The following is an 18,083-nucleotide window of genomic DNA, read 5'->3' as shown; positions in this document are numbered from 1 at the left end:
TAGGTTCAAATTTCCCCATACCCAGTTATCTTGATAAACTGCAGAATTCGAATCCAGGGAATTAATTAAACTAAACCATGCTCCACAGGAGCCGTTGTGTGTGAACGGGTATGGAAAGAGAGGTAGAATTCCTTTATAATTCTGATAGGGAGGGAGTCGGCCACATATCCAACAATTTGTAGCATTGCTAACCTGATGGGAATGATGTAACATACTAATAAACGTGTTATTGCGCAGCGCAAATCTATAAGACAACTCAAGCGGAGGTAATTCACTAAAAGAATGTTCAGCAGTAACATTATAAACGTGTCTAGAAATAGGATAATATATGTGCAACAATATACTTGCAGTAATTATTAAAAGACTTAAGAAAAACAAAATTAATAACGTCACTGTGCAATGACTACGCAGTGATTTACAGTACGCCTGTCGTTTCAACATTTTTCGGGTGTGTTCTCTATTCAGGTCTAAGGGATACATGTCAGAGACAATTCAACCGCTTCACCTTGGAGAGGACTTAAACAATCTCATTGCTTGACTGATTAGACCTGAGTTTTAGTTTATATAGTTCGGAATTACTCGTTTCAACCAAAGGAAGTTTTGAGTCAATGGGTGAAGACACACGAGGTGTGGTATTCACATCCGATGGTAGTCCATGAAATTTCTTGATATGACTTGAATGAACCCAGCCTTTTCTGCCTTCGATCTTCACGGCTGTCCTTGTGGTGAGCAAGACAAGTTGCAGCGACTTCCACCTAGGATCCAGCTGAGTCTTCCGATCGAAGTTCCTCACTAAGACCAGGTCTCCCGGAACTACGTCATGGGGTTTCACCTCAGTGTTGTCAGGAAAAGCTGCAGCTACCTGTGAACGACAAGATTGTAGTGCAGACATCAAGGAAGCCAAGTAATCTGTCAGCATATTACAGTCAATATCAGTTATTTTGCGTGGTATAGGCGTCCCCCACATATTTGGTGGTCTGCCAAAGATCACCTCATACGGGGATAGCCCTGTTCGAGAGTGTGCTACCATTCTCATGTAAAAGAGTGCAACGGGTAACGCTACTACCCAGTCGACACCTTTCTCTCTGCATATTTTGGACAATCTGATTTTCAGGATCTGATTATGTCTTTCTACGAGACCTGCTGCCTCGGGGTGTCGGACACAGTGGAATTTCCACTGATAGCCTAACAAAAGTGAAACGTGTTTCATTAGTTCGGATGAGAACGGCTGGCCGTTATCTGAGTAGACAACACGTGGTAAACCGTATCGTGGGAAGAATTCTCGAACCAACTGTTTGGCAGTAGTCGGGGCAGTGTAATCTGAAACCGGGTATGCCTCTGTCCAACGGGAAAGAGCACAGACAACTACGAGAACATATTTGAATCCTCGACATCGTTCCATCTGGATATAATCCATCTGGAGGACTTCAAAAGGGTGATCAGGAGGCTGAAATCCACCCTGTTCTACGGGAACGCTTTTTCCTGGGTTGAACTGACAACAGATCATACAGGTACGAACCTTTTGTTTAGCTGCTGCTCGTAAATGTTTGTTGAACCAAATGTGTTGAATGCTGTCTAGCATAGCTTTTTCTCCTAGATGCGCTGGACTATGTATAGTGTTAATTATAACTTGGACCATTGAATCAGGAAGGAACCACACAGATTTTTCCTTCGTCATCCATCCCTGATCCGTTTGGATCCCTCCTAATTCAGTCCATTTCTTTATTTCGTCTGGTGTAGCATGTGTCTGTATGTCAATTATGTCAAGAGTAGGATCTTAAATCGTCATACAATGTGTTGGCGTCGGGACTATTGTCTTTGTCATGTCGGATGTCTGAGTTTGAGCAGTCTGTTTAGCTGTTCTGTCAGCTAGATCATTGCCTTGGGAAATGATATCAGTAACTTTCGTATGAGCTTTACATTTCATAATTGATATTGCAGTTGGTAGATGTATTGCCTCTAATAAGGCATGGATGAGGGGTCCGTGCTGAATGTGGGCACCGTGAGAAGTTAAATAACCTCTCTCTCGCCACAGCACGCCGAAGTCATGTACAACTCCGAATGCATAACGTGAATCAGTGTATATGTTGACTTTTTTATTTGTGGCTTGAATACAGGCTTGTGTCAGAGCGATGAGCTCTGCGGCTTGAGCTGACAAGGTATTTATGCAATTTGTTTCAATGATTTCAGTATCTGTTGTGACTGCGTAAGCGGCCACTAACTCTCCTGTACTTGTTCTCATACATGAACCATCTACATACAACGTCAGGTCTGGGTCTAGCAATGGGACATCCGTCAAGTCTTGTCTGGGTTTCGTCGTAATTGTAATAACTTCAATACAGTCATGAGCTAGTGGGTCTGTTCCGATTACAGGTAAAAGTGTGGCAGGATTCAATGTGTTACAGCGTCTGATTTCTATATGTGGCTGAAACAATGTTAATTCATACCCTGTAAGTCGCGCTATAGTCAAGTGTTGTGTTTGCGTTCGATTCACAAGAACCTCTACTGCATGTGGTACTTGAACTGTCAATGGATGTCCTAACACTATGGCATCGCTTTGTCTGATTGCTAAAGCTGTTGCTGCCACTGATTTTAGGCATGCAGGCAAAGCCTGAGCTACGGGATCTAATGTACTAGAAAAATAAGCACATGGTTTATGTGATCCTGCTTGTTCCTGTGTGAGTACTGACAAGGCAGTACCTTCGCGCTCTGTAACAAAGAGTGTAAACTGTTTATTGTAACATGGTGTTGCTAAAACAGGTGCTTGGCATAAGGCTTTCTTTAGGCTTTCAAAAGCTTGTGTATGTTCCTGAGTCCAAGGGAAAACAGTCGATGTGGCTGCCTCCTGTGTTGTCAATTGAATGAGTGGTTTTGCTAGAAATGCATACTGAGGGATCCACTGTCTACAATATGAAGTGAGGCCTATGAAAGCCCGCACCTCCTTTTGTGTCTTGGGTATTGGCATGTTAGCTATTAACTGAATGCGGTCGGGTGTAAGCTGCCTTCCCTCCTTGGACAGCGAGTGTCCAAGATAAACAACTCGCTGGACACAGAATTGCAGCTTAGAAGGGGACACCTTGTGCCCCTTTTCGGCTAGAAATTGTAAAACTGTCAGTGATGCTTTCTCACATTCGGGTTCGCTTCTAGCGGTGATCAGCAGATCATCGACATATTGAAGCAAGGCAGTGTTAACTGGCATGTGGATACTGTCGAGTTCTCGTTTCAGTGCTTGGCTATAGATGCTGGGGCTTTCTGTAAATCCTTGAGGTGCGCGTGAGAATTTAAAGCTACGTCCATTTAAACTAAATCCGAACAAGTATTGGCTTTCCGGATCTATTGGGACGCTGAAAAAGGCATTCTTGAGATCAATTACGGTAAAGAATGTTGCTTCGGAATCAATAGCTGTCAGTAATGACGAGATATCTGGGACCACAGGGAATTGTGGCACAATGCATTTGTTTAATTCGCGCAGATCAATAACCAATCGATATACTGGCGGGGCCTTAGGATCTGTTCGTTTAAGAATCGGAATTATCGGGGAATTACATACATTGGAGTCTGTTTCCACAACCACTCCTTGGGCAATGAGCTCGTCAATGATTTGCAGTAAAGCCACTACAGCATCTGGTGGTAACTTGTATTGTCGCATTCGTGGTAGTACCACTCCTGCCTTTAGTGTAACTCGATATGGCGTAATATTCATGCAACCAACATCAGTAGGGCCTTGTGCCCATAGATGTGTAGGTAAAGTCTGCAGTCGGGGATCCATGTCTCTAGACACATAGTGACCTTTAAAATCACGTAAAAACAATCTTACTCCCTCCGGAGAACAACATATTATAGCTCCTAGAGCTTTCAGTGTTTTTATACCTAACAAGTTTTCTGGACATGATTTAGTAAGCAATAAATCTGTAGTTCGGGTCAAAGGTCCTATCGTAAGTGGAAGAGGCTGTGATACTTCATTAACAATAGGTTTTCCTGAAAAACCAAGGGAAATATTCTGTGAGCCTGAGAGGGGTGCCCCTGGAACTTCACTACGTTTTATAGTTGTTCGACTTGCCCCTGTATCAAGTAAAAATTTTCTATCTTGGCCTAATAATTCACTATGTACATAAGGTCCTTCTTGGTCTACAGGGACCTCAATAAGGGGTAAGTCAACTTCCCTCTCTAGGCTGGTTCATGCGTATCGTTGATAATCAGGATAGTCATACTGTGCGGTCTGGTACAGCTGTCGTGTCGTGGTTTGTGTGGCAGTAACAGGCAGCGCTGGTGCAGCTGGCACAAACTGTATAGACTGTGGTGGAGCTGGCATGGACTGTGCATGCTGCGGGGCTCCTTGTTCATTCTGATCCTGTCTAAGTGGCCGTGGTCTTTCTTGTGTTTTACCTGTGGCGATATTACGCTTCAGTACTGGGCAATCGTGTATGTAATGACCTGGCTGTTTACAATAGTTGCATGTCCCTTTTACAGGACCTGCTGAATCACCGGAATGTGTCGTACCCTTTTTATGTCCTTCAGCTGGAACTGTCTGGGAGACTAGCATTTTCATTTTCGTGTCTTTCATGCGTCTTTGTTCATGTTCTTGTTCCTCTCTAATTCTATTGTGATGGTACTGTAACATTTGTAACATTTGTGATGGGGTGTTACCTTGCCAGGTACTCTCGAATTTTAATACTCTATTCTTCACTTGGGGTAAAGAATTTTCAACTAATTTTGTCACAAACAGATGTGGGTATGATTCGCTACTTGCTTTTATGCCACTATTTATACCAAAACATTTTTCAAATCGGGCATAGAAATCACTAGTGTCTTCATCTTGCTTTTGTTTACAGGCTGAAATTGTACCCCAGTCTTCCTTTTTCGTAGTTAATAAACGTGGCAGTACCTGTACTAGTAAACCTGGTAGTGCTTTAGTTTTATCCCCAAGCCCTGCTCCTGCAGTTCGGGCCTTTTCTTCTTCTTCTAGTGCTGACCATTCTATCTTTTGGTCTCCCACCTCCCACTCTTTTTCCTTGAGTTTTTCATAAATGCCAGCAGGCATCAATACCTTTAATATTGTCATAATGTCGGGATAGGTATACTCTCCCATGAGTAACATGTCTTTAATTTCTCGGTGGAAACCTGCTGGGTCTTTGTCATGACTGGGTACCACTTTCTTCATTTGTAACAATTCTATTTTCGATATGGGCGTATATACAAATACGCGTTTAAACTCATTGTCCTCGCCTTTTATTGGGTGTACTTCTCGTAAGGGATTCTGTCTGTCCATGTAATACGTGGTTCTTTCCTTGATGGGCAATGAGACATGTTCTGGGCATACAAAAAGAATGTACTGCTTTCTTGATTCTAGTATTTCTTTAATTAATTTAGTACCTGAACCTCTCCATCTATTTGTGAGTAATTCAGTCAATATATCAGGTAAGGGACCAGGATCTGAATGCTGACTCTGATATAGTATAAGGAGTTGTTGAATCATATAAATCCCAGCTAAACGCTGTTCATCTGGGGTGAGATTCAAAAATGTGTGTGCTACTGTATCATCACCATACTTTCCGGGACTGTCAACCCAATGAACGGCTGACCTGGCTAATTCTTGTTCATCCATAGAATCGAGAAAATGATAACCCCTTCGTTCTCGGAGTAATTTGTCAGCGGCTTGGAACGAATGCTCGGGGGACCTTATATGTATTATAGGTGTTTGGAAATTCCTGTTATTATCTGGACATATCGGACGTATCGGGTCAATAAGACATCTAGTACTATTACAAGATCTTCCTCTACCTACATAGGCTATGGTGTCTGACTGTCCTGTGGGCAGTCCTGATCCTTCCTCCTCGCTTTGTTCGAACTGGTCTACCGCTAATCTTTCTTCGTGTAGGCGTTCTATTTCTTTACGGATCTTTCGGCACATGGCTATTATACAATTTTGCTTATCATGTCTCCCTTCTGATATATTCTGGCTCCATCTGGTAAGAATTTGCATTGCTTCCGGGTCTACCCCCGGTCGGTCTTGATTTCTGATCACACAATTTATGAGGAAACGTAACAGTTCCCCCTGTATCTCCACTTTCTGGTATTCCATAGCTCTGTTAATACATTCAGAATCTCGCCCTGTTTGGACAAAATGATATATATTATCTAGATGCACAGTCATTCCTGGTATCTTCCCTAAATACACCGCGGCTCGTCTGATACGTAATGATGCCATGATCATTTCGTCCTCTTTGCCGGGCACAGGGTCATATCTACAATCTATAAGAAGTTCCTTAAGCGTGCGGGCATTTATGAGTTTGGGGGTACGTGAATGTGCTGATTCTTGAAAGGTAAGTTTATTTACTCTGGGTGGCGTAGAAAAAATGTTGGTAGCACCTCCCGTAGCCCCATCTGGGGTATCGGGCGTGAAAGGATTCGTTGAACGCGATACAGCAACTATAGGTGTGGACACAGCTATAGAAGTAGCTGTAGGAACCGATGTAGAAACAGATGTGCTTGCCGGAACTTGTGTCAGGATTTGTTGCTGTAGAGATACAGATACAGGATCTTGGCGTTGAACCTCCCTGGCTGGCGGTCTATGTGGGGCGGGATTAGCGTACTCGGGAGCTGCGTCATCTAAATATGAGGAAAGAAAAACATCTTCTGCGGTTCTAGGATGCCCCTTAGGATGTATTTTTATTGGAAACAATGGGGGTGGCAAGTCTTTTGGTATTTCCGGAGTAGCCTTAGGTAATCCCTCGGCCAGGAGGGGATACATACCATTCATAAGGGCATTTCTTTGTCTGTCTATTTGTTCTGATTTCACTCGTGTACCTTCTTCAATTAATAGATTTTCTCGGACTTTATTTGAATTCTCTTTATTTTTCTCTTCCTGTCGGAGTGCTTTTTCTGTACGTCTATGAGATTCTTTACGCCATAACTCAACGGCGTCTTTCTGTGACTGTCTGACTTTCCTTTTCCATAACTCTTCCTCTACTTTCATGATGCACTCTGCATCCCAGGTCCCAGCTGCGGGCCACCTCTGACTTTCTGGTAATCCCTTGGTGTAGTCTACCCATAAATCAAGAAATAATATAGCGTCTAAGCCATGTTTATGATACATGAAGTACCCTGGAGTGTCCCTAGGAGGAATAGGAACGGCTTCTTCGAGTACCCCTTTTCTAGTTGTGATCTGTCTTAATTTCGAAAAGAGCGGCATATTTGAGAACTGGTCTGATACTTGATCTTGAACAAACTTAATACAAATAAACACAATAATGAACAGTCATTCATACCACAATATGCAGAACGTATTTAAAACATTTAACATGTAACATTTAACTGAGCAACAATGATAATGACGATCTAAGGAAAACTTAATCACTAAACATAATACTCGGCATTATCTGGATTATTCTGAATTCATATACTTGATATACTAGATATACTGCTAAACAGTACAGATACACTGCTGAAACAGTGCAGACCGGATTTGTGTACCCAAACCCGTCTTGACCGGCACAACCTATGTGCACGTCAGAACGCCTCCCCAGTAATGGTACTCACCGGGTAGCTCGGAAACGGAAGGCCTCGGAACTGAACTGAACTTGAACCGGACTGGACTCGACTCGGGCACTTCGGACACCTGGTGGGCCTCTGTATACCTCGGATCTTGCTCTCTCAGCTAGGCTCTGGTCGGGATACTTCGCACTTCTCACCGCCTCGTCTGGGTGTTGATCGCAGCCTCAGTCGCCCCCGCTTGACCGGAGGGAGATACAGGAAATCCTGCTGGTACGCGTTATTGTCCGTCCAGCTGTGGCAGGAGACCGGGCCTGCAACGCACCACCGGCGCGTGAGATGAGAAAGTGTCCCTGTTTGGGCGCCATTCATGTGGTAAATAATTTAATTACCGGGACTTAATTTGATACAGAAACATAATAAAAATAGCTCAGTAAATAAGAGGCAGAATCCGTGGTATTAGAGGTTCGGAATGGGCTTTATTCCAATGGTCGATTCGAATCGGTTGCTCCAAGTTCCATCACCACGAAGGTTCAGGAAGTGAAGTACATACTTTATTGATAATTAATTACTTTTATACAATAGGCATTACAGTGAAGCAAATGCAAGAGGCGTAACAATTGATAGTGTAGATAAGATATACGTGCGTAGCAAAAGTAGGCGTAACTGGGTGTGATTAAAGAACGTCATCAGATGTGATGTCATAATAGGGTGGTTCCATGAAAGAATTGCGCAATGTCAGCAGAAATACTTGGCAGAAATGCGCGCGCAGCAGCATGACGTGTCATTGACGTGCAACTAGGGGGTGAAGGGGACTTGACATTTAGCTCTACATGTGGCGACAGAAGTCTGGAGGGTCAAGTCAACCTAATCCCAAATCATATCTAACATCCTATGGTTAAAGAACTATGTTATCCAAAAGAGAGGTCTCTTAGAGTAGAATCTTATTCTATACTGACTATACTGACTGTTAGTGCGTGTACAAGCGTCTAAGTGTCTACACTAGATGCGAGGGCAGAAATCTTCCATAATAATAGGGCTATGAATTACTTGCATAAAGACAGAGAAGCCGGGCCTTTGCTCGGTAGCTGGAAGAATGTTTACTTAAACTACTAGACAGGAATGCATTGGGCAGGGAACGAAGCAGATAATTTCGAAGGTGAAATACAGTTTTTGGCAGGCAACAGGCTGATGTCAGCCTTCGTGGGCCGCGCAGGGAATGAGACAAAGTTCATGGTCACAGATGCAGGCTCAGACTGGAGCTTTCAGAAGCAGAAGGCAAGAAGAGCTTGATGACAGAATCAGGGCCTACTTGCCTGGACTGTAAAATGGCATAAGTGAACCATATAAAGCCGGTGGCCTTTCGTACTTAGGAATGGAATATCCGGCCTATTCATGGCGGATCTGAAAGAGGACATGTTGACGGTGGACGCACATGTGTTTGCGTCTTCATAACTGGAACTGGAGGGCACATACATGTACTTGTGATTCATACATGAAACCGTTGGGGTCCAAGATAGGGGACATAACTGATCAGAAAAATCCATATTTCCACAATCTTCATCTCGATACTCCTTTCCCAGAAACCAGGTTCACTTCTTCATTCAACCCACCCATCCAAGGTCACCAAATCTTTGAAGCAAGTCTGCCTATTCTCCCTTTCTCTCTATGTACAAGATACCTTGTATCATTTGAATGGACAGCAGGAGAGAAGGATATTTATGGTGAGTGGGGGTGGGGTTTTGAGGAGTAACCTCATTTGCCTAAGAGCCGGGGTATCTGGGAAAAAAAGTATTTTATGGGGGAAGAATTTCACATCTCCTTGGTGAAATTTGTAGGGCCTTATAACATCCTTTCTGTGGATGCAGATTCAGTCGGAACATAGGTCCTAGTCCTCGTTCTGCCTTTCAAAGGAACTGTAAATATGCATGGCTTATTTGGCTTTGCCCGGCAGGGTGAGAATAGCGTTTGTCAGGCGTTCGTCAGGCGATCGGAAGGGGTGAGGCAATAATTTATAATTCAATGATCTTCATGATATTTTCTTGATAATATGAAAGCAGGAAAGGGAAGCTTGGCAATAAGCAATCCTAAAGCAAGGTGTGACTCCAGGGAAGAATGACTTGAAAACAACATACAGAAAGACTCATGTAAAAAGGCCCTGATGAGGCTTGAACTCATGACCCCTGGTTTACAAGACCAGTGCTCTGCCACTGAGCTACAAGGCCAGTCTGCACGCAGGATGTAAATTGCAACATGTATTCTTACTGAGGTATGAATATATCTATGATTTTGAGACTCTGTATGGAAACGTAGTTGCATATGAATGTCCACGTGCGCGCACACATTGAAGACCATGCTTAAGGCACTTTTCTTGGAAGTATGAAAAACTACATTTTCATATGAGAAAATAAGAGTTTTCACATTCAAGACCATACCGATAGCTCTAGTTAGTATGTCTGCAATCAGTGACATATAGAGAACCCACTTATTAGAAGTGATCTGTCTCTGTGGGGCAGACATATGTTAACAGTCATTCATTTGAGACGGCCTAAACTTTAGGAGTAAGAGCTGCTTTCTTATCAATCTATTTATCCAAACTGGTTAATAAGCCAGGAGTGAGTGAAAGGCAATCCTCTGGAAACTCCATGAAAGATCTAATTTCTATTACGCACAAAATACTTCACTTTATTTGACATATTTGTTAAAATGGAACAGTCAGATGATCCCATCTAGCGGATCCTGGCTCTGTCTTGAAAGAGAGTGTAATTATACTACAAGAAATGCTGGCCATCAAAAGAGACTCTGATGGCTTTCCGACGAAGGTGGGATTCGAACCCACGCGTGCAGAGCCCAATGGATTAGCAGTCCATCGCCTTAACCACTCGGCCACCTCGTCTGCCCTACAGCCCCATCTGAAACCTTGCTTCACAAAAGGTACTGAAGTGTCAATATACTGTACCTAAAAAAGAAAAAAAACAGCTGAGGCAAGATCTCACATTCCACGTCTTCCCCCAATTAGGGACCTACATTTCATTTTTGGGAAATTCTTACTATGTGCTAATTACAAATATTCATAAGATTCCCCTAGACTTTGTCAGAACTGTCAAGATATAATTCTATGGGGTTTTGAATAGACAGAGCATATGTTATAGGACAATTATAGAATCTATTCCGTTTGGACTGTATTTTTAATAGTCATGATAACATGCTAGCATGTGAGTCGATCTTGCACAGTGAAGGATGGAGCAGTGTCTGTCATCTACTTGGTCAGCTGTAGATGGCTCACCTGGGGAGATGTGAAAAGAGAGAGCTCCAGTGGCGCAATCGGTTAGCGCGCGGTACTTATACAGCAGTACTTGCACTGAGCCATGCCGAGGTTGTGAGTTCGAGCCTCACCTGGAGCAGCCGTGTTGCTTTTCATAAACCATTTCACAAAAAGTAAAGTTTAAACTCAGAGTATGGACGGCCCTTGCTAGAGAGTCTTTACTTCTTATAGGATCTACGTGTCCTACTCCTCTGGGTGCCAAATATCACATATCCTACGCGATGCTCAGTTTAAACATTCCATGATGTGCCATCTTGCATTTCATGCAAACACCACATCAGTGCATTTAAAAATACATTTGTAGAATAATAAATATGATGAAAACAGTGTTCTCACATGATAACCATAAACTGAAGAGCTGCAAAAAATGCTGTATCAGCTACTTACAATAAAAGGTGAATCGAAAAAACTAGCTAAAGAAGAGCATCATCATATTAAAGGTTCTATTCACCATCTTGAGTTGCACCATAGCAGCTTATGGTGCTTTTCTGCTCAGAGTGTGCCTCCAATCCCACATTCATTTTTAATTTCTTTGCAATTTAAAAAACAACAATTACTGCTCGAAGTTCACTTTTCAAAACCATTCAACCTATTAAATGTATTTCTCTAACCTATGAATGTGGTCCATGTTCACTTTTCCTCATTTTCATCTCGATACTCCTTTCCCAGAAACCAGGTTCACTTCTTCATTCAACCCACCCATCCAAGGTCACCAAATCTTTGAAGCAAGTCTGCCTATTCTCCCTTTCTCTCTATGTACAAGATACCTTGTATCATTTGAATGGACAGCAGGAGAGAAGGATATTTATGGTGAGTGGGGGTGGGGTTTTGAGGAGTAACCTCATTTGCCTAAGAGCCGGGGTATCTGGGAAAAAAAGTATTTTATGGGTGAAGAATTTCACATCTCCTTGGTGAAATTTGTAGGGCCTTATAACATCCTTTCTGTGGATGCAGATTCAGTCGGAACAGAGGTCCTAGTCCTCGCTCTGCCTTTCAAAGGAACTGTAAATATGCATGGCTTATTTGGCTTTGCCCGGCAGGGTGAGAATGGCGTTCGTCAGGCGATCGGAAGGGGTGAGGCAATAATTTATAATTCAATGATCTTCATGATATTTTCTTGATAATATGAAAGCAGGAAAGGGAAGCTTGGCAATAAGCAATCCTAAAGCAAGGTGTGACTCCAGGGAAGAATGACTTGAAAACAACATACAGAAAGACTCATGTAAAAAGGCCCTGATGAGGCTTGAACTCATGACCCCTGGTTTACAAGACCAGTGCTCTGCCTCTGAGCTACAAGGCCAGTCTGCACGCAGGATGTAAATTGCAACATGTATTCTTACTGAGGTATGAATATATCTATGATTTTGAGACTCTGTATGGAAACGTAGTTGCATATGAATGTCCACGTGCGCGCACACATTGAAGACCATGCTTAAGGCACTTTTCTTGGAAGTATGAAAAACTACATTTTCATATGAGAAAATAAGAGTTTTCACATTCAAGACCATACCGATAGCTCTAGTTAGTATGTCTGCAATCAGTGACATATAGAGAACCCACTTATTAGAAGTGATCTGTCTCTGTGGGGCAGACATATGTTAACAGTCATTCATTTGAGACGGCCTAAACTTTAGGAGTAAGAGCTGCTTTCTTATCAATCTATTTATCCAAACTGGTTAATAAGCCAGGAGTGAGTGAAAGGCAATCCTCTGGAAACTCCATGAAAGATCTAATTTCTATTACGCACAAAATACTTCACTTTATTTGACATATTTGTTAAAATGGAACAGTCAGATGATCCCATCTAGCGGATCCTGGCTCTGTCTTGAAAGAGAGTGTAATTATACTACAAGAAATGCTGGCCATCAAAAGAGACTCTGATGGCTTTCCGACGAAGGTGGGATTCGAACCCACGCGTGCAGAGCACAATGGATTAGCAGTCCATTGCCTTAACCACTCGGCCACCTAGTCTGCCCTACAGCCCCATCTGAAACCTTGCTTCACAAAAGGTACTGAAGTGTCAATATACTGTACCTAAAAAAGAAAAAAAAACAGCTGAGGCAAGATCTCACATTCCACGTCTTCCCCCAATTAGGGACCTACATTTCATTTTTGGGAAATTCTTACTATGTGCTAATTACAAATATTCATAAGATTCCCCTAGACTTTGTCAGAACTGTCAAGATATAATTCTATGGGGTTTTGAATAGACAGAGCATATGTTATAGGACAATTATAGAATCTATTCCGTTTGGACTGTATTTTTAATAGTCATGATAACATGCTAGCATGTGAGTCGATCTTGCACAGTGAATGATGGAGCAGTGTCTGTCATCTACTTGGTCAGCTGTAGATGGCTCACCTGGAGAGATATGAAAAGAGAGAGCTCCAGTGGCGCAATCGGTTAGCGCGCGGTACTTATACAGCAGTACTTGCACTGAGCCATGCCGAGGTTGTGAGTTCGAGCCTCACCTGGAGCAGCCGTGTTGTTTTTCATAAACCATTTCACAAAAAGTAAAGTTTAAACTCAGAGTATGGACGGCCCTTGCTAGAGAGTCTTTACTTCTTATAGGATCTACGTGTCCTACTCCTCTGGGTGCCAAATATCACATATCCTACGCGATGCTCAGTTTAAACATTCCATGATGTGCCATCTTGCATTTCATGCAAACACCACATCAGTGCATTTAAAAATACATTTGTAGAATAATAAAAATGATGAAAACAGTGTTCTCACATGATAACCATAAACTGAAGAGCTGCAAAAAATGCTGTATCAGCTACTTACAATAAAAGGTGACTCGAAAAAACTAGCAAAAGAAGAGCATCATCATATTAAAGGTTCTATTGACCATCTTGAGTTGCACCATAGCAGCTTATGGTGCTTTTCTGCTCAGAGTGTGCCTCCAATCCCACATTCATTTTTAATTTCTTTGCAATTTAAAAAACAACAATTACTGCTCGAAGTTCACTTTTCAAAACCATTCAACCTATTAAATGTATTTCTCTAACCTATGAATGTGGTCCATGTTCACTTTTCCTCATCTTCATCTCGATACTCCTTTCCCAGAAACCAGGTTCACTTCTTCATTCAACCCACCCATCCCAGGTCACCAAATCTTTGAAGCAAGTCTGCCTATTCTCCCTTTCTCTCTATGTACAAGATACCTTGTATCATTTGAATGGACAGCAGGAGAGAAGGATATTTATGGTGAGTGGGGGTGGGGTTTTGAGGAGTAACCTCATTTGCCTAAGAGCCGGGGTATCTGGGAAAAAAAGTATTTTATGGGGGAAGAATTTCACATCTCCTTGGTGAAATTTGTAGGGCCTTATAACATCCTTTCTGTGGATGCAGATTCAGTCGGAACAGAGGTCCTAGTCCTCGCTCTGCCTTTCAAAGGAACTGTAAATATGCATGGCTTATTTGGCTTTGCCCGGCAGGGCTTGCCCGGCAGGGTGAGAATGGCGTTTGTCAGGCGTTCATCAGGCGATCGGAAGGGGTGAGGCAATAATTTATAATTCAATGATCTTCATGATATTTTCTTGATAATATGAAAGCAGGAAAGGGAAGCTTGGCAATAAGCAATCCTAAAGCAAGGTGTGACTCCAGGGAAGAATGACTTGAAAACAACATACAGAAAGACTCATGTAAAAAGGCCCTGATGAGGCTTGAACTCATGACCCCTGGTTTACAAGACCAGTGCTCTGCCACTGAGCTACAAGGCCAGTCTGCACGCAGGATGTAAATTGCAACATGTATTCTTACTGAGGTATGAATATATCTATGATTTTGAGACTCTGTATAGAAACGTAGTTGCATATGAATGTCCACGTGCGCGCACACATTGAAGACCATGCTTAAGGCACTTTTCTTGGAAGTATGAAAAACTACATTTTCATATGAGAAAATAAGAGTTTTCCCATTCAAGACCATACTGATAGCTCTAGTTAGTATGTCTGCAATCAGTGACATATAGAGAACCCACTTATTAGAAGTGATCTGTCTCTGTGGGGCAGACATATGTTAACAGTCATTCATTTGAGACGGCCTAAACTTTAGGAGTAAGAGCTGCTTTCTTATCAATCTATTTATCCAAACTGGTTAATAAGCCAGGAGTGAGTGAAAGGCAATCCTCTGGAAACTCCATGAAAGATCTAATTTCTATTACGCACAAAATACTTCACTTTATTTGACATATTTGTTAAAATGGAACAGTCAGATGATCCCATCTAGCGGATCGTGGCTCTGTCTTGAAAGAGAGTGTAATTATTACATGAAATGCTGGCCATCAAAAGAGACTCTGATGGCTTTCCGACGAAGGTGTGTTTCGAACCCACGCGTGCAGAGCACAATGGATTAGCAGTCCATCGCCTTAACCACTCGGCCACCTCGTCTGCCCTACAGCCCCATCTGAAACCTTGCTTCACAAAAGGTACTGAAGTGTCAATATACTGTACCTAAAAAAGAAAAAAAACAGCTGAGGCAAGATCTCACATTCCACGTCTTCCCCCAATTAGGGACCTACATTTCATTTTTGGGAAATTCTTACTATGTGCTAATTACAAATATTCATAAGATTCCCCTAGACTTTGTCAGAACTGTCAAGATATAATTCTATGGGGTTTTGAATAGACAGAGCATATGTTATAGGACAATTATAGAATCTATTCCGTTTGGACTGTATTTTTAATAGTCATGATAACATGCTAGCATGTGAGTCGATCTTGCACAGTGAATGATGGAGCAGTGTCTGTCATCTACTTGGTCAGCTGTAGATGGCTCACCTGGGGAGATGTGAAAAGAGAGAGCTCCAGTGGCGCAATCGGTTAGCGCGCGGTACTTATACAGCAGTACTTGCACTGAGCCATGCCGAGGTTGTGAGTTCGAGCCTCACCTTGAGCAGCCGTGTTGTTTTTCATAAACCATTTCACAAAAAGTAAAGTTTAAACTCAGAGTATGGACTGCCCTTGCTAGAGAGTCTTTACTTCTTATAGGATCTACGTGTCCTACTCCTCTGGGTGCCAAATATCACATATCCTACGCGATGCTCAGTTTAAACATTCCATGATGTGCCATCTTGCATTTCATGCAAACACCACATCAGTGCATTTAAAAATACATTTGTAGAATAATAAATATGATGAAAACAGTGCTCGAAGTTCACTTTTCAAAACCATTCAACCTATTAAATGTATTTCTCTAACCTATGAATGTGGTCCATGTTCATTTTTCCTCATCTTCATCTCGATACTCCTTTCCCAGAAACCAGGTTCACTTCTTCATTCAACCCACCCATCCAAGGTCACCAAATCTTTGAAGCACAAGTCTGCCTATTCTCCCTTTCTCTCTATGTACAAGATACCTTGTATCATTTGAATGGACAGCAGGAGAGAAGGATATTTATGGTGAGTGGGGGAGGGGTTTTGAGGAGTAACCTCATTTGCCTAAGAGCCGGGGTATCTGGGAAAAAAAGTGTTTTATGGGGGAAGAATTTCACATCTCCTTGGTGAAATTTGTAGGGCCTTATAACATCCTTTCTGTGGATGCAGATTCAGTCGGAACAGAGGTCCTAGTCCTCGCTCTGCCTTTCAAAGGAACTGTAAATATGGAAGGCTTATTTGGCTATGCCCGGCAGGGTGAGAATGGCGTTTGTCAGGCGTTCGTCAGGCGATCGGAAGGGGTGAGGCAATAATTTATAATTCAATGATCTTCATGATATTTTCTTGATAATATGAAAGCAGGAAAGGGAAGCTTGGCAATAAGCAATCCTAAAGCAAGGTGTGACTCCAGGGAAGAATGACTTGAAAACAACATACAGAAAGACTCATGTAAAAAGGCCCTGATGAGGCTTGAACTCATGACCCCTGGTTTACAAGACCAGTGCTCTGCCACTGAGCTACAAGGCCAGTCTGCACGCAGGATGTAAATTGCAACATGTATTCTTACTGAGGTATGAATATATCTATGATTTTGAGACTCTGTATGGAAACGTAGTTGCATATGAATGTCCATGTGCGCGCACACATTGAAAACCATGCTTAAGGCACTATTCTTGGAAGTATGAAAAACTACATTTTCATATGAGAAAATAAGAGTTTTCACATTCAAGACCATACCGATAGCTCTAGTTAGTATGTCTGCAATCAGTGACATATAGAGAACCCACTTATTAGAAGTGATCTGTCTCTGTGGGGCAGACATATGTTAACAGTCATTCATTTGAGACGGCCTAAACTTTAGGAGTAAGAGCTGCTTTCTTATCAATCTATTTATCCAAACTGGTTAATAAGCCAGGAGTGAGTGAAAGGCAATCCTCTGGAAACTCCATGAAAGATCTAATTTCTATTACGCACAAAATACTTCACTTTATTTGACATATTTGTTAAAATGGAACAGTCAGATGATCCCATCTAGCGGATCCTGGCTCTGTCTTGAAAGAGAGTGTAATTATACTACAAGAAATGCTGGCCATCAAAAGAGACTCTGATGGCTTTCCGACGAAGGTGGGATTCGAACCCACGCGTGCAGAGCACAATGGATTAGCAGTCCATCGCCTTAACCACTCGGCCACCTCGTCTGCCCTACAGCCCCATCTGAAACCTTGCTTCACAAAAGGTACTGAAGTGTCAATATACTGTACCTAAAAAAGAAAAAAAACAGCTGAGGCAAGATCTCACATTCCACATCTTCCCCCAATTAGGGACCTACATTTCATTTTTGGGAAATTCTTACTATGTGCTAATTACAAATATTCATAAGATTCCCCTAGACTTTGTCAGAACTGTCAAGATATAATTCTATGGGGTTTTGAATAGACAGAGCATATGTTATAGGACAATTATAGAATCTATTCCGTTTGGACTGTATTTTTAATAGTCATGATAACATGCTAGCATGTGAGTCGATCTTGCACAGTGAATGATGGAGCAGTGTCTGTCATCTACTTGGTCAGCTGTAGATGGCTCACCTGGGGAGATGTGAAAAGAGAGAGCTCCAGTGGCGCAATCGGTTAGCGCGTGGTACTTATACAGCAGTACTTGCACTGAGCCATGCCGAGGTTGTGAGTTCGAGCCTCACCTGGAGCAGCCGTGTTGCTTTTCATAAACCATTTCACAAAAAGTAAAGTTTAAACTCAGAGTATGGACGGCCCTTGCTAGAGAGTCTTTACTTCTTATAGGATCTACGTGTCCTACTCCTCTGGGTGCCAAATATCACATATCCTACGCGATGCTCAGTTTAAACATTCCATGATGTGCCATCTTGCAT

The 18,083-nt window shown here is 42.3% G+C and overlaps 7 non-coding genes across 7 annotated transcripts; 3 read left to right on the top strand and 4 right to left on the bottom strand.

Annotated features, from left to right (window-relative positions):
• Positions 1-9,644: 9,644 nt before the first annotated feature.
• TRNAT-UGU (transfer RNA threonine (anticodon UGU)) lies at positions 9,645-9,716 on the bottom strand. Its single transcript has one exon. It is a non-coding gene; the product is annotated as a tRNA-Thr (tRNA).
• A 1,084-nt stretch (positions 9,717-10,800) lies between these two features.
• TRNAI-UAU (transfer RNA isoleucine (anticodon UAU)) lies at positions 10,801-10,895 on the top strand. Its single transcript has 2 exons — positions 10,801-10,838; positions 10,860-10,895. It is a non-coding gene; the product is annotated as a tRNA-Ile (tRNA).
• Positions 10,896-13,201: 2,306 nt separating this feature from the next.
• TRNAI-UAU (transfer RNA isoleucine (anticodon UAU)) lies at positions 13,202-13,296 on the top strand. The gene is made up of 2 exons: positions 13,202-13,239; positions 13,261-13,296. It is a non-coding gene; the product is annotated as a tRNA-Ile (tRNA).
• A 1,174-nt stretch (positions 13,297-14,470) lies between these two features.
• Positions 14,471-14,542, bottom strand: TRNAT-UGU (transfer RNA threonine (anticodon UGU)). Its single transcript has one exon. It is a non-coding gene; the product is annotated as a tRNA-Thr (tRNA).
• Positions 14,543-16,651: 2,109 nt separating this feature from the next.
• On the bottom strand, positions 16,652-16,723 carry TRNAT-UGU (transfer RNA threonine (anticodon UGU)). The gene has a single exon. It is a non-coding gene; the product is annotated as a tRNA-Thr (tRNA).
• A 589-nt stretch (positions 16,724-17,312) lies between these two features.
• Positions 17,313-17,394, bottom strand: TRNAS-GCU (transfer RNA serine (anticodon GCU)). The gene has a single exon. It is a non-coding gene; the product is annotated as a tRNA-Ser (tRNA).
• A 413-nt stretch (positions 17,395-17,807) lies between these two features.
• On the top strand, positions 17,808-17,902 carry TRNAI-UAU (transfer RNA isoleucine (anticodon UAU)). Its single transcript has 2 exons — positions 17,808-17,845; positions 17,867-17,902. It is a non-coding gene; the product is annotated as a tRNA-Ile (tRNA).
• The last annotated feature ends 181 nt before the right edge of the window (positions 17,903-18,083 follow it).

Source organism: Triturus cristatus, chromosome 12 (genome assembly GCF_964204655.1).
Source record: "Triturus cristatus chromosome 12, aTriCri1.1, whole genome shotgun sequence".
NCBI classification, from domain to species: Eukaryota; Metazoa; Chordata; class Amphibia; order Caudata; family Salamandridae; genus Triturus; species Triturus cristatus.
Note: the sequence above shows the minus strand (reverse complement) of the source record. Positions and strands in the feature narration are given on the sequence as shown.